The following is a 16,231-nucleotide window of genomic DNA, read 5'->3' on the forward strand; positions in this document are numbered from 1 at the left end:
ACCAGGTCCTCCTCCCTCGTCTCTGTCTGGAAACTGCTGAAGTCTACCTGCAGTGAGTGACCCAGCAGGCATTTGAACTACTGGCTGCAAAATTTCCACCATTACAGCCAAATGCAGGCCACCACAGTACAACAGACAGTAACAGCATCTTAACACCACACAAAGGCTCCTCCCTGGGGAGACCACGTGTTCAGGCAATTGCTGCTGTTACACATGTAAGTGGGGGCTACATGAAGTCGCACCATCTCCTGTGGCCCTTCCAGGAACAGGCCATTCTGCTGTTGTTTCTACTGGACTTAGGCTCAGCTGCCAACCTGCCCTCTGCACGCATTCTTCTCCTTACCCTTCCATGTCACCTTCTCTTTGCCCAAGTCAATACTGCTGGTCAGTCACCTACTGGTGGATGCTTGCTTCTGAAGTTTCTGAACCACATTTCCCCATGGTTATGAGACATTGCTGCTGCCACTGCGAGCATTTAACAGGTTACTTTACACCTTCAATGAGAAATCTAGGGGAATAGAAAGAAAGCTTCTTCTTTCTCCCAAGGAGTGGGTGGTGGTTTTGAACCGTTTCCCTTGAGGTTAGCAGCCCAATGTGTAACCCACTACACCAGTAGAGCCTTGGTGGCACTGTCCAGCAATTATTAGACTGCTAAATATGAGGTCCGGGTTTCAAACCTACCAACTTCTCCTTGGGAGAACGATAAAGCTGTTCCCATAAAAGACTGACAGCTCCAGAAGCCCTCTATAGGGTGGCTATGAGTTGGCATTTTGCGGTCATTTAGGGCTTTTTGGTGGCATGTGATTTTTTAGGGCTTTTAGGTTGTTTGTGGACGTTCAAGGTGTGTTTGGGGCATTCGGGTGGTTTGGGGTTTTTAGGGTGTTTTATAAGATTTTAGGGAGTGTTTAAGGGATTTAGGGGTGGTTTTTTAGAGTGTATAGGTATTTTTCAGCACAATATGGTGTTTTTAGTGATGTTACAGAGTTCCTTAGGAATTTTAGGGTATTTTTCATATTATATGTGTTTTTTTCCCCCAGCATTTTAGGTTTTCTTAGGGCTTTCATGGTGTTTTCAGGGCATATATGGGGTTTAGGAATGTTTAGGGTTTGGGAATCTTCTAAGGATGATTTTTGGAAGTTTCACATGTTTGGGTGGGCATTTGGTGTTTTTTTGTGGCTTTAGAGTGTTTATGGGATCCTGTCAATTTGCAGCTTTAATTCCGCAAAGAAAAGTCAGACAGCAAGCCAGAAAGGAGCAGGAAATGAAGGGGAAGCCCAGGCCACATGTTACAGCTGCCAAGTCCGGAGAACCTAGGTGTGGTCGTTGGCTACCTGGGACCGGGAGTGGGGCTGTGCTCCTGCCCAAGGGTGCTAGGGAGTAAACCAATCTCAGCTGGACGTTTGGCTTTTCTACTAATTAGCCGACTCCATGAACTTTCCCAAGGGCAGCTGGCGAATTGCCAGGGGAACCCAGCTAGACCCCCCCACACAAAAGCACAGGGATGGTTACAGGAACAGGAGGTTTCACACAGTGGATGTGCAGGGCTTGGGGTCGGGATTGGGGGCCAAGATGAGGAAGGGGCAGCAATAAGGCCTGGTCCCAAATAATCAGACACTGAGCAATAAAAGTACAAGGACTGCCAAGAGAACATGGGGACAAAGGATGGCTGGACTTCATTTGATATCTTTGGACGTGCTGTCAGGAGAGACCAGTCCCTGAAGGGACATCAAGTCCATGAAGGACATGATGCTTGGCAAAAAGTGGAGGACGGGCAATAAAACAGCTCGAACCAGTGGCTACATCAGTGGGCATAGTAACAATGGTGAGGATGGTTCGAGACCTGGCAGTGTTTTATTTTACTGCTTGTGTTTTTCTAGAACTGTCTTTCCTGGATGCACGAGGAAGGATAACTGTGCTTGTGGGAAGCAAATGCACAGTGGGCAGCGCTTTGGCCAACATAGGTACACCACCGGCACACAGTGCCCCCTTACTTGGCATCCAAAGTGACAGGATTTGTCTTTCCCCAGAGCTCTCCAGCCCTGGGGGAAGCGGCCCTGCCTTCGGCGCACCGCCAGGGGGCAGCACTGCTGCTCTCTCACTGGCTACATCTGTGAGGACCCAGAGAGCAGCTCCTTTCTGCTGCTCTCCTCTCAGACTTCTGCCAGAAGCCTTGGCTCGTCCTGGATCCTCCCTTGATTCCCACTCTGCACCTTTGGGGACGCCCAGCCCATTAACTCTCTCCCATCCTTCCTTGCTGCCTCTTGTCCAGATGCCTGAGCTGGGCTTCAAGTAGTTGTAATGTTATGCTTAGGTGAGATGTGTTCAGCTTGTTTACTGTCTGTATACAAGAAAAGAGTGCAGCCCAAGACATCCACCCTTTTGTTCCTCTATGGAAAGCCTGTTACGTGTCATAGTCTTCTCTCTGTGCAGTGCTTTCCTCTGCTGCTGATGCTTTTACATGAAATAGGACTCGGTGTGTCACCGCTACAGGAAATTATCTCTGAAAAAATAATATGCCCAGAACTCAGAAACAGTGTCAGCTTGCATCTGGCATCATGGAAGCATCATGGGTGTGTTTCCATTCATTCGCTCCTGAGTGTCACATGTTAAACTCAGTGCATAGCATAAACAGCAGCAGGCACAAACTGAGACAAAGCACACCCTTTGCTGTGAAGCACATTCCGACTCCTGGCTGCCCATGTGCCACAGAGTAGAACTGCCCCGCAGGGGCTCCCTAGCTGTCATCTTTACAGAGGCACATGGCCACACCTCCCTTTTGGGAAGCCACTGGGTAGGTTTGAACTTCAGGGTTGTAGTAGTTGATATTGTAGAGCCCTGGAGTCAGTTCGGATTCATAGGGGCCTGTGCACTAGAGAGAGAAACAAAGCCCAGTCCTGCGCCATCCTCGCACTTGTTACTGTATTTGAGCCGATTCTCGCAGCCACGGTGTCAATCCACCTAAGTAAGGGTCTTCCTCTTGTTTGCTAACCCTCTGCCAAAAATGATGCCCTTCTTGCAGGACTGGTTCCACCATAGTAATATGTCCAAAGTACCTGAGACAACGTCTCCGCATCCTCTTTCAGATCTCCTGCCTTTAGTTTGTCAGCTCACTTCGATGGAGTCGATGCTGAGCCATAGCGACTCTATGAGATCAGAGCAGAACTATCTCTGTGGGTTTCCCAAAGGCTAACTCTATGGGAGTAGAACGCCTCATCCTTTTCTTCTGAGGACTGACTGGTGGTTCCCCACTGCTGACATTACAGTTGACACCCAAGGCATAAGGTACTATGCCACCAGAAGTCCCTTGCCCCTGTGCAATAACCAACACCACCTACACACAAAACCCACCCCTTCTCTGTCAGTTTGATGTATGGTGATGGCTTGAGTTGCTATGAAATTGGAAGCTACTAGGGGGAACCCGACAAAAACTACAATTTTTTCAAAACTATGCATTTAAATTTTTTATCCCCTTCATAGTACTCTCCATTACACTTCACACATTTGTCTAATCTGTGATTACATTCTTGGAAACATTTTTCAAACTCAGCAGTTTGGGTGACACCCTTGTTTTTTCCCCCCCTCTTCTGTGTTGTCAAACCACTGTCCTTCATTCATGGAAACAGAAAGAAGTCACATGGAGTGAGTTCAGGTGATTAGGATATGAGGGACAAGAGAGGCATGCTTTTTTGGGGGATGTTTTCATACTGTTATTTCTTTTCTCTTTTTTTATAATCAATTTTTGGGGCCTCATACAACTCTTATCACAATTGATACATACATCATATTTGTACATTCATTGCCCTCATCATTCTGAAAACATTTGCTCCCCACTTAATCCGCTGGCATCAGCTGATAATTATTCCCCATCCCTCATGAACCCTGAATAATTTCTAAATTATTATTTTGTCTTATCTTACACTATACAATATCTCCCTTCAGCCACTTTTCTGTTGTCTGTCCCCCAGGGAGATGGTTATATGTAGATCCTTGTAATCGGTTTCCCCTTTCCATTCCTCCCTCCCTCTACCCTCCTCGTATCGCCACTCTTACCACTGGTCCTGAAGGGATCATCCGCCCTGGATTCCCTGTGTTTCCAGTTCCTATCTGTACCAGTGTACATCCTCAGGTCTAGCTAGATTTGTAAGGTAGAATGGGGATCATTTTAGTTGTGGGGGAAGAAGCATTTAGGAGCTAGAGGAAAGTTGTATGTTTCATTGTTGCTACAGTGCACCCTGACTGGCTCCTCTCCTCCCTGCTACCCTTCTGTAAGGGGATGTCCAATTATCTACAAATGAGCTTTGGGTTTTCACTCCACACTCCCCCGTATTCACAAAGATATGATTTTTTTGTTCCGATGATGTCTGATACCTGATTCTTCCGACACCTCGTGATCACACATGCTGGTGTGCTTCTTTCATGTGGGCTTTGTTGCTTCTCAGCTACAAGACCACTTGTTTAACTTCAAGCTTTTAAGACCCCAGAATGTATAACTTTTGATAGCCGACCACCATCAACTTCAGTCACCACATTTGCTTATGCACCCATTTGCCTCCAGCAATTGTGTTGGGGAGGTGAGCATCACGCAATGCCACTTTAATACAACAAAGTATTTTTGCATTGAGGGAGTACTTGAATGGAGGCCCAATGTACATCTGTTACCTTAATACTAAACCTATAAATATATGCATATAGATCTATTTCCCCATCGTTATACATAAATATATTTACATATGCACATGCCTTTATTTAGACCTCTATAAATGCCCTTTGCTTCCTACCTCTTTCCTTGATTTCCTTTTACTTTCTGATTGTCCCACTCTCATGTTCAGCCTTCATTTGTGTTTCAGTAATTCCTCTAGGTTACATTACTCTTGGTTACACTCTACCAAGCCTCCTACACCCTCCTCACCATCTATTTGGATCACTTGGTGTTCCCTTGTCCCTGGGTTTGTTAACAGCACTTCCTTTTTCCCTACACCCCCCTTTCCCATCTCCCTCCCCCAGCTGTCAGTCCCATTGTTTTCTCCTCCAGATTGTTCATCCAGCCTATCTCATTTAGACAGACCTGTGGAAATCATAGCATGCACAAAAACGAGACAGAGCAAACCCAAGCAACAAAATGAAACAAAAGAACAACACCACCACCAACAAGCCAATGACAAAAAGCAAAACAAAACACAAGAAAGAAAAGCTTTTAGTTAGTTCAAGGACTGTTTGTTGGCCTTTAGGAGTGTTTTCTCATAGAGTATGATGGGTCAGCTAGCCCTGGCCCCAAAGTCTATTTTTGGTATTCCCTGGGGACTTCGTTGCTCTGTTCCCCTTCCTGTTCTGTTGTACACCCTTAGTATTTTGCCTCGGTGTGCTGGGATCAGATCGGGCGATAGAGGCATGCTGTTTTTTTTGTGTGAGCAGGTGCACTGTCATGGTGGCAAAACCAGTCCCCTGTCTACCACTAATCAGTCCTTTTTATTTTAAATAAATCATTTTATTGGGGGATCTTACAGCTCTTGTAACAATTCATACACCAATTTGTATGAAGCACATTTGTACATACATTGCTATCATCATTTCCAAACATGTTCTTTCTCCTTGAGCTCCTTTTTTCCCCTCCTCCCACCCACGTGAACCACTGATACTTTATACATACTTTTTAGTTTTATATTTTACGCCTCTGCTGTATCCCTTCACCCAAACTTCTGCTGTTTGTTCCCCTGGGTGGTGGAGTGGGGCTGTATGTCCATCATTGAGATTGGTTTCCCCTTTCTTCTGCTTCTCCCCCCTACCTTCCCTCGTGGTGTTGCTACTCTCAGTATTGGTCCTGAGGGGTTTATCTGTCCTGGATTCTGTGTGTCGTAACTTCTAGTCAATAGCAGTGTGCAAGCTCTGGTCTAGCCAGACAACTCAGACCTTCTTACACAATATCTTCAGAACCTCTATATAGGAAGCTTGATTAACAGTCTGACCTAGTGCAATGACTAAACTCCAAATGCACTATCACCCTCACATCAACAAAACCAAACAAATGAGCATCTTCTTGAAGTTTGAGTTCACTTGACGAGGTGTATTTGAGTGAGGTGATGATGGCGTCTTACACTGACTTGATTTATGTTTGCATTCTGGCTTGTGAGAAGAGCACAAGGTCTTGTCACCAGCAATGACCTTGGGAAAAAAGTGTGGGTGCACTAGCTCGGAGCAAGTTGCCAGATGCCTGCCCAAACAGGAGAATGTATATTTTGAAATGTGTACCCAGTGGAGCTTTGTACCGCTTGGTTTTTTGGCGGGGGTGGGGTGGGGGTGGGTGGAAGGCCGGCTACTCCTTTGTAGGTTAGATAATCTGAGATGTGCTATTTGAAATTTCCTGGGGCCAGTTTTAGACAAAACTAGAAAAGTTAATTTTGCTGTATGGAAAAATCTGACAGTCTGGAAGTATCTAATTTTCCTCACATGCCATCATTCCCCTAGTAGCATTATTCTTAGTTAAAGCTCTCCTCTGTTCCTCCTTAGGGTTTCCCCCACTACCTGATGTTCCTTTTCTCCTACTCATCATCAAGGGACTTGTGTCCAAAGTGAGGACAGCAAATAAGAGACCCTCCTGACTCTCTGTTAAGAAGGGTGCTCTGGTGCATGCGTGTGTTTATGTGTGCACATACAATCGCATTTGAATTTTGTTGGAAGAGGCTTCATAGAGACAGAGAGTGACATGGTTAGAGCTGCTGCACATGTAGAGCACTGTACTCTATGGTGTTCTAATTCAAATGCATGTAAGGTCCAAGAGAGGTAATAGAAGCAAGTGACCAGGGTCAGGGAAGGCAGTAGGAGGAACTGAGGGAGCCTGAATGCCTCACACCCTGCCAGTTTCACTGATTCTTGGATGGGAGAGTACCAACCTAGTGCTGTGAAATCTTCGCAGTTTTCAGAGGCTTGGGGGATTTAAATTTTGTATGTAAAAAATAGACATCTAAATGCTTGTAATTTATTGATTTCGATAAACACACTGAATGCCAGTACTCAAGTCAAACAAACCAAACTAACAGCCATCGAGTCTTTGCCAACTCATAGTGACCCTATTAGACAGGGTAGAACTGCCCCTCAGTTCAGCTCCCAGCCCTGGAAGCCCACCAGTTCCTCGTTATTATCATGAGGAATACTATTTTCACAAGAGCATTACATACCCCTAGAGACTAAACCATAAAGCCATATAGGCTTTGACCATCAATTCTGATATGCTTTTTCCTCAAACTGATGGGTCATTTGATGGAATCCTTGTATTACTTCCCTAACATAAAAATTAATCAAGCAAAGGAGATTCAGTGCTCAGTACTACAGTCCCCTATTTAGAGATTAACTCTTAAAAACCACCACCACCACCACCACCACCACCACCACCACCACCACCACCACCACCACCGCCACCTTATCTATGTTGATAAAAACTTGAGTAGGCTGTATAAATATCTCAAGTATTTAGGATAAAATGGATTCTTATTCTACTGTCACATATTTAGTTTGAGATATGTGTTTCCATCTGAACACAAATTAAATAGACCTCATTGACATCTTTTCAAAATGCCATAAAAATTAAATGATTACCTTAAAAGATACTCAGTATAATTAGGCATCAGAAAAATGTACATCAACACTAGAGCGAGATAGTGTTTCAACCCATCAAGATGACACTAGCCAAGAATATTAAAAATACCAGTGAGTGCTGGAAGAATGAACAGATTTGTGTCAGAAGAACAGTCTGAAAGGTCCTTAGAAGCAAGCACGGGGAGACTTCACATGCTTTGGATATGTTATCAGGAGATGCCAGTCCCTGGAAAAGGCTGAAATGTTAGGTTCAAGTATAACAACAGTTTTGAAGATGGTGTAGGACTGCGCAGTGGTTCATTCTGCCTTGAGTTGGAACTGACTCAATAGCACCTAATGCTAAAAGCTAGATGCTTTTGATCCTAAATGAAAAGTGGATGGTCCAGCCTCCATACCAGCTACGTGGACAACTGCCCCTCCCCCCAGAAGAATTTACTTTAGAAGACGGCACTGAACCTGTAGCTAGGGGAGATGGACATGTCTGATCAGAGCACACAGGGGCAAATGAAGGGGGAGGAAGAGAGTGGAGCACACACTGGTCCACCAGGCTTGGAGGATGATTTTGGCACTCTGAACAGCCAATGTACAGAGTGGACCATATGGCTGATCCCACTATGAGACATGCCATCCCTTGCTGGCCCAGAGCCCTATGGGGACAATACCGGAGACTCTGTGTTGGGACTGACCCGACTGGCCCTCCAACACGGAGGCAAATCACTAAAAGCATGCAGCAGAGCAACCATGAGAGCAGAGCGGGTAGCCCCTGAGGGAGTACAAAGGACAGACTCTGGGGCCAGAGCATGATACGCCATCAGACCTGACTGAAGGACACACCTATAGAAAAAAAAATCAGACCTTGATCTATTTACAGGTTTTTCTTTCTTAAAAATTTTTTTTGTCTTTTAATTAATTTACTCTTTTATTGATCATTGGTTTTCTGTTGTTGTTTTTTTTTTGTCATCACAGTGTTCTCACCCATCGCCTATCTTGCTATGGTTTGATTTTTGGTGCATATTATTATCTCAACAGATCTATCTAGATAAGATAGGCTGGAAGAATAGTCTGGAGGAGAAAACAACAGGACCAATGGTTCCCGGGGACATGGGAGAGAGAGAGGAGGGGGTAAGGAGGTGATGCTGACCAATCCAGCGACAGGGGAGCAACAAGTAATCCAAAATCCGTCGCAAGGAGGGTGTGAGAAGCCTGGTAGGTATTCAGCAAGGGCAATGTAACCAAGAGAAAATACTCAAACCCAAGTGAAAGCTGAGCATGACAGTCGGACAAGAGGAAAGTAAAAGTAAATAGAGGAAAGAACTAGGTGACAAAGGGTATTTCTAGAGGTCTACATACTGGCATGTACATATGTAAATATATTTATACAGGAGGGTTCGTAAATAGATCAACGTGCATATATTTATAGACTTAGTATTAAGGCAGTAGATGGACATTGCCAAATACTTACTCAATGCAAGAAGACGTTATATTAAATTGGCATTCCATGATGAACACCTTTCCAACATGCTGGTTGAAGAAAAATGTGTGCACTAGCAAATGTGGTGAAGAAAGCTGATGGTGCCTGGCTATCAAAAGTTATAGCATCTGGGATCTTACAGGCTTGAAAATAAAGAAGCGGCCATCTAGCTCAGAAGCAACAAAGCCCACATGGAGGAAGCACACCAGCCTGTGTGACCATGAACTGTTGAAGGGATCAGATATCAAGCATCAAAGAACACAAAAATCATGTCATTGTAAATGAGGGTGAGTGCAGAGTGGAGACTCAAAGCCCATTGGTAGGTAACTGGACACCCCCTTCCTGAAGGGATGTGGGGAGGAGATAAGCCAGTCAGGGTGCAGGGTAGCAACAATGAAACATGTTTCCTCTAGTTCCTAAATGCTTCCTCCCCCCACTATCATGATCCAAATTCTACTTTACAAATCTGGCTAGACAAGGGGATGTACAGAGAGATCGCCTTGGAGATTGGGTGGATGTTCCCACAGTAGCGTGGAGCCTCACAAGTGGTGGTCAGGCGTTTCCCCCAGTCACTTGTAGGACCTCAGGATTTAGGCTGGGGATGCCCCCACTTTTTATAGGGGAGAACAACCTGTGGCCTGGTGTGTGGGAGAGGACCAGCGTGAATTCCCCAGCTGCTTGCCACACCAATAAGTGGGGGGTGGGAGCTCCCTCAGTTGGGCCTTCAGGTTTGCCCTAGGCAGAGGGAAGTGGCCTGGAGACAGCTATTGTCTTGTGATGGGAAAGAGAGTGAAAGGAGAGGAAAAAGAGAGAAAGAGGAAGACACAGACTGGGGCAATAATGCCAACCAGACTGACAACCACTCACCCACACACAACTAAAATGCACAGAGTAAACAAAGGTGACAACAGTAAAAAAAAAAAAAAGAAAAGAAAACAACTAAAAAGGAGAACCAAATCTGTGGAGGCTGTGGTAGGAAGTAGAGAAGAGCTAGATGGAGCGGAGAAAAGCAGAAAACCTGTAAGAAGAGTCCAATAAAAGGAAAAAGAGAGAAAAGGAAGGAGAAGGAGAGAGTATTTTTTAAATGGTTAAAGAAATAACTGACCCTGTGTTATGCTGTGTGTAGCTCTGACTCGTCCTGTGTGCAGTACTGTCTTAGGGGTCAGGCTGCCCACTAGGAGGACAGGGTTGCCCTAGGCAGAGTGTAGGGCTCTGGAAACCAGCAGTGGTATGTGCAAGCAATGAGAGGGAGCAGAGAGAATCGTACAAGCTAAGAGAGAGGTGAAGAAAGCAAAGACAGAAAGAGGAAAGAAAGAAAAAGAGAATAAAGAGAAAGAAGGAAATAAATCCAACTGAGTTCACTAAGGTTGGCTGTGATGGTAAAGAGCAAGGAGAGAGAGAAGGAGGAAATAAAGTATAAAGTAGTAGCTGATCCCTGATTGCTTGGATGAGGGGCCAGAGGGGTTTAGACACTGCTCCAACATGGCAGGTCAGTGTGCCCTTTTAATGCCGGGACCCAGTGGTGCTGGGCAGAATTGCCCTAGTTGACGAGATCACCTTAGAGGCATGACGGAGGTTTCTTCAACGGTGCAGCGCACTGTAGGTGTTTGTCCCAGGTGCCTTGTGTGGTGTACAGCACTCCCACACAGGGCAGGCTGGAGTGCCTCCTGCTATTTGGGTTGATTTGCCCTAAGCGGAGGGAAGTGACCTGGAAGCCTTTAGTGGCATATGAGAGGAGAGAGTGGGAGAGAAGAGGAAAATGAGGGGAAAAGGGGAAAAAAGAGGGATAAAGAAGAAAGCGAGTAAATAAAAGCCCAACACCAACCTGAGCACGTTGAAACTGAGTGCGGTGGAAAAGTTAGAAGGGCTAGTGAATAAAGTGAGAATAAGTAGAGCAGTGGGTAAGGAGGTAATGATACTTGATCACCTGTCCTTGAGGCCAGAGGAATTCCAACTCTTCCTCAAGGTCACGGGGTCATGGACTTGTAAGGTCTCTCTCTCTGGCCTAAATTCCAACCCCAGTCCTTGGCTCCCCGCGAGAAAAATTTCATGCGGAAGCCAGGCTCGTGATCCAAGTGAATTTAATGAGAGTTAAAAGAAGCTTCAGGTTTTACAAGGCACCCATAGGATTCCTTTGACCATGGGGCCTGGCAGAGACTGCCTCAGGTCATGCAAGGATCTCTCTCCTCCCAGGAAGACGACCAGACCACCCCTCTCCCTTCTGGTTCCTGCCTTTTCAAGGGTTCCCGGGGAGGCTGGTGAAGGACCCCAGGTCAATCCCATTGGCTGAACTGCAATCATCTGGCCCAGGTGGGCTGCTCCAGGTGCAACATCCATCGGAGCCCACGGGCAGGAAAATCCAGCTTTCCTATGCTGGCTCTCCTGGGCATGCGTTAATGGACTTTCCCATCCCTGATGTAGGGTTCCACAGATGCTGTGTGAGATTACTTCAAAAGCAAGATCGCGCCCGTGGCCAGGGGTCACTTGGGTGCTGGAGTACCTGCCTTGTGCTGCATGTAGCACTGCAGCAGGGGCTGGGAGGGGGCACTGGGGGGCTCCCTCAGCCCCGTCTAGGGCTCCAAGACCGGCAGGGCCTCCCCAGCTATGTGTAGAATCACTGAGAGGGAAGCTTGTTGTCCTATCTAGACTGCTGATGCTTCCTAGATCAGAGGATTTTCTTTTTTATCCCTCTGGCCAGCTAGAATGAAATTGTCTCCCACAGTCTCTGGGCTACAGCTCAGTGCTGTTTAAGGCTGACACTGCTACAGCGGGTCTTTGTTATGGTAAAAGCTGCCAGGCCCTGTGGCTGAGTTCTGGCATTCCTTAGCTAGGTTGCTTCTTATGCTGATTTATGTTAAGGGACTCCCCTATGTGGTGCTTGGAGCTGAGCAACCAGACTTGGGTTTGAGTTTTAAACCAATCATTTATGTTTCACCCTTAAAAAAAATTCTACTTGTGATGTGCTCAGATTTGGTGGCTGTCAAGCTGACCCCCAGAGGGGGAGATGCAGCTTATCAGGGGGGTTGTTTACTAGTCGGCCAATTGGAACTAAATTTGCTCCCTGGACTCCCGATTTTCTGCCTTTTTCTCCCACACCATGATCTTCCTAAGGTAATAATATATTTTTTCTTCTACTCTAAATTATGGCTACCCACCACCAACCCCTGACCGTGAGCTCAAGGCATCCAACCGCATGGAGAGCTCAGTGTGGGGTTCCCCTCGTGTCTGAGATTCTGCCCCCTCTCAGGGCGTCCACCTGCAGGGATCCCTGCTCCAGGCAAGGGCATATCTGGCACCTGCCACTTCGTCAAAATTATAGTGCTTTAAAGCATTCTTGGTTTGCTTTGTGAGTGGAAATCCCACAAAAGAAGGGGTTCAGGAGAAACCCTGTTACCCTAGTTCTAATTTCAGAACTCCACCTCCCCGTTTCCTTCACCTAATTTCCTATTTTTCTGGTCTGGCAGCAGGAGCTCCAGATAGATGGGTCCTATCTGGTCGCCATTTTCTCTGAATCCCTCCATCTATTTCTTTTACACTCTTAAAAAGTACAAAACATTTACTCTACAAGCGCAAACAGATTTTCAAAAGCAGGGAAAAACCTGAACGTTCAGTACATGGTTCAATCGTCTTTTCATCTCTGTGCCCTAACTATGCTGAGCTCCATGGAACTGCATGGAGGGGAGCTATTCTGGCGTCATCGAGCCAAGTGAGTGTTTTGAATTACCTCAAGTGAATATTTGACTGGAAAGCATAGGGTGTAAAAAAACCCTGAAATCAGATGGTGCACATCCGTCACAAAGAACAGGGCCTTGTACTTAAACCTTTTTTCTGAAAATAAGCAGCCATCTAAGTGAGATATCAACTAAGTCCGCCCAGAACAAGCAGCACAGCCAGTGTGATGCCAGGGTGATAAATAATAGAATCTCAATCTGCAGGTATGAACAAGAATCAGAGCTTAAGTTCGGAACACCCAGTTTGCAAAAGGACTCAAATGCACATGCGGGGTGAATTCCCTCTGACCACAGTCCATGGACATGAACAGATACAGTTAAGTTCAAATGTAACACCTGATCATTTGATCTCTTCAGACTAATTTTAATTTGGTTCCAGTTTTTAGTATTTTTCACTTTCTGTTCGATTGAGGTTTTTCTCTCTTTTATCATTGTTAGTTTTTCTTTTCTACTTGTTTCTTGATTTTGTTTTGTATTTTTTTTAATACATATGAAATCCAGGAGAGGTAAATCCAGAGAGACACTAACAGAATTAACAATCACCTAGGGACAGGCAGGGAAGATTTGGGGGAGTGAGGGGGGGGCTAACAAAAATGAATATAAAAGAAGGAAATGATGTAAACCTGATTGTGGTGAGGATTACAAAAATCTTAATATGACTGAAGTATTGAATGATATATGTGAATTATATGAGAATTAAAATAAAACAAAAGCTGAGGTCAGAGATAGGGCAGCAATTTAGCCCTGAATCTCTTGGTGAAGATTGAATGTCATTTTGTGCCAAGAGCCCATTTTTCCACTCATGAAGTTTGGGGAACCGGCCATGCTCCTTCATCACTTTTCTTACCTCAATAAATGGGTACAGTTCACTCTTCTCCCTTTTCTTCTCTGTCACATACTTTGCAGCAGTCAGGGGAACAGAACTTACAGTCCTGAAAGGGATCCATGAGTGTTAGTCCAGGTAGACTAGAGAAACAAATCCACACTCAGATGTGTATAGGAAAGACCTTTATATACAAGAACAGTTGTATATTGAGAAAGCATTCCAGCCCAACCAAGATCAAGTCCATAAGTCCAATATTAGCCCATGTCTGATATCAATCTATAATGTTCTCTTCAGACTCATGAAACACCTTCAATGACCCCAAATGCAGGAAGATCACAGGTCAGTAGTTGCAAAGTCTTCTGCATCCAGTGGTGGTAGAAGCATCTCAGCTTTGGCAGGGTCTCCATGTGGCTCCTCCAGTTCCCAGGGCATGGGTTCTATCAGTGTGGTGCCATGTGTCTTGTTAGTAGGACATCTCTCAGGGAATGAGCAGAAAGATAGTCTCCTGCCTCCAAGGAGGAAATACCAGATTTCCCAGAACCCTGACCGGAAGGCCAGGCCCACAAAGAGGCCTCATTGGCCATAACCCAATAGAGAGACTAGAGTCTACCCCTTCACTCTTAATCCTCTCAAGTCCCAAATTGACACCAGATTGTATAACTACAACAGACCACCCCTTGTCCATTTGACATTTTCACAAAATTCTTTAGCCGTATATAATTTCAAAACAATAATAGAATCATATCAGTATCTAACAGTATAATATGAAAATGCATACATTTCACTCCGTGCCACCCTCCTTTAAACATAATATTCTGTAAGTGATGAAACAAAAATATCCTATGCTTAACAATTGCAGGTAAGGTACACCCACATATTAATCCTATAATTCTATGAATATATTCCAGTATCTATGAAATCTTGTAAGCTAGCCACTTCACGCCTTTATCTGGCCCATTTTGGCTATTCAGTTTCTCTACTGCCTACTTCCATCAACCCAGTGCTCTGAGGAGACAATCATATTCTTCAATATAAAGAGTCTTCATGCCAGTTGGAACCTTGTGAAGTCCACATCCACAAGAAAGTCAAAGCAGGACAGTTCGTCTATACAGTCTGCAGCAGTATATACCAGTGCACAGGCTCAACATTCTTCTCTTCATCTGGTCGGGTTCGGGTCAAGTCAATGTGGGCTCCCTCTCTTGGCCTCACCTCAGTGTCCATTGGTCGCATTGCCTTTAGGCCTTGGCCCCATCACCAATTCTCCACAACTCTAGTCCCCTCAGAGTAGGTCATGGACTTCAAACGAGTCAACCTGCTCTCATCTTCTTCTCTACTGCCTGTAAACCAGGTCCACGAGTGTCAGTGGTCAGAATGAACCCCCTGCTCTATTGCTGCTATTCTGCCACTTTCACTCAACAAGCAGATCCAGGTGGTCACCTAGCAATCATTTCAGGCTTCTACAGGCTCCCTTGAATGTTCAGTACTAGAAAGGAGTTTCTTCAGGCTTTGAGATTTTTTCCAGTTTCTTACAAAAACCACTATTCAAAATTCAAATATTACAAAAGTTCCCTTTTAATGCACATGAAGCTCTTCCTCACAGTGGGAGCAGTGCACAGAAACGGACCTTGATGCTGGGCTGCTCTGTGCGTGCTTTGGTCAGTTGGGAGCTGCTGATTCACAGATTCACTTCACGTGGATGAAGATGCTTGTTTGCTTCCCCGTGAGTTTATCGCGCTTCAACAGAGAAGAACCCTGTTCTTGGGTTTTGCCTCTGCCTTGCTCCTAGCACCGCTGGAATAGAAAGATTACAAATGATTTTTTTGTTGTTGTTTTAAAAAACAGAAAAGAAATGCCGTGTACCTGTTAGGTAAGTAGAGGCAGAACTGAGGGTGGTCGCTGTGCATGCCAAACCTCCTCCCCATCACAGACAGTTGAAAGCTGCTTCAGGCTGGAAAGATGCACACATTTAGGTCCTTGTGACAGGAAGCAGGTCAACCTGGGCGGGCCCCCATCTAGACCAGGTGGGCTTAATTCAGTCAATGGGGTCAAACAGTACCGTCAGCCATGCCTACCAACAGGGTATGGGTGGGGGCCTCCCACCAGCTGTCATGCAACCCAGCGCGCGTGGGCTGTCAGGTCCGCCCCCACCCCCCACGAGCATATTTGCCTCTTCTATCCTTTATAAAGTCACTTGGATCACAAACTAGGTTTCTGCGTCAATTGGTTCTTGTGTGAAGCCAAGGACAGAGGTACATTTCTCCCAGAGAGAGCCCTCACATAACCAAATCAGATTATAGCCTTCAGTGTTAGGGTTCCAACGAATTTTGGGGGAATATCTCAAGTGGTAGTGGTAAGGACACAACTCAATCCATATTATCTCTTTATTTTGCTCAGCCAGATGCTTGCCCTTTGAGCCTGAATTGTTGCAAGGCTTATTACCCCATCAAGTGTTCCCAGAGCAAGCCCTAAATGGGCAGTAGTCACACACAAGGAAGATTTGCAGGGGACACTGTTAAGAATGATTAATGCTTAAGTGTTCCTTGTCTCCCCAAATGTACCATCTGGCAGAAAATTTGTTAGATCTCTCTCCTGGGAGAGATATACCTCAGCTCT

The sequence above is a fragment of the Tenrec ecaudatus genome, chromosome 4, assembly GCF_050624435.1.
Source record: "Tenrec ecaudatus isolate mTenEca1 chromosome 4, mTenEca1.hap1, whole genome shotgun sequence".
In the NCBI taxonomy this organism is placed as follows: Eukaryota; Metazoa; Chordata; class Mammalia; order Afrosoricida; family Tenrecidae; genus Tenrec; species Tenrec ecaudatus.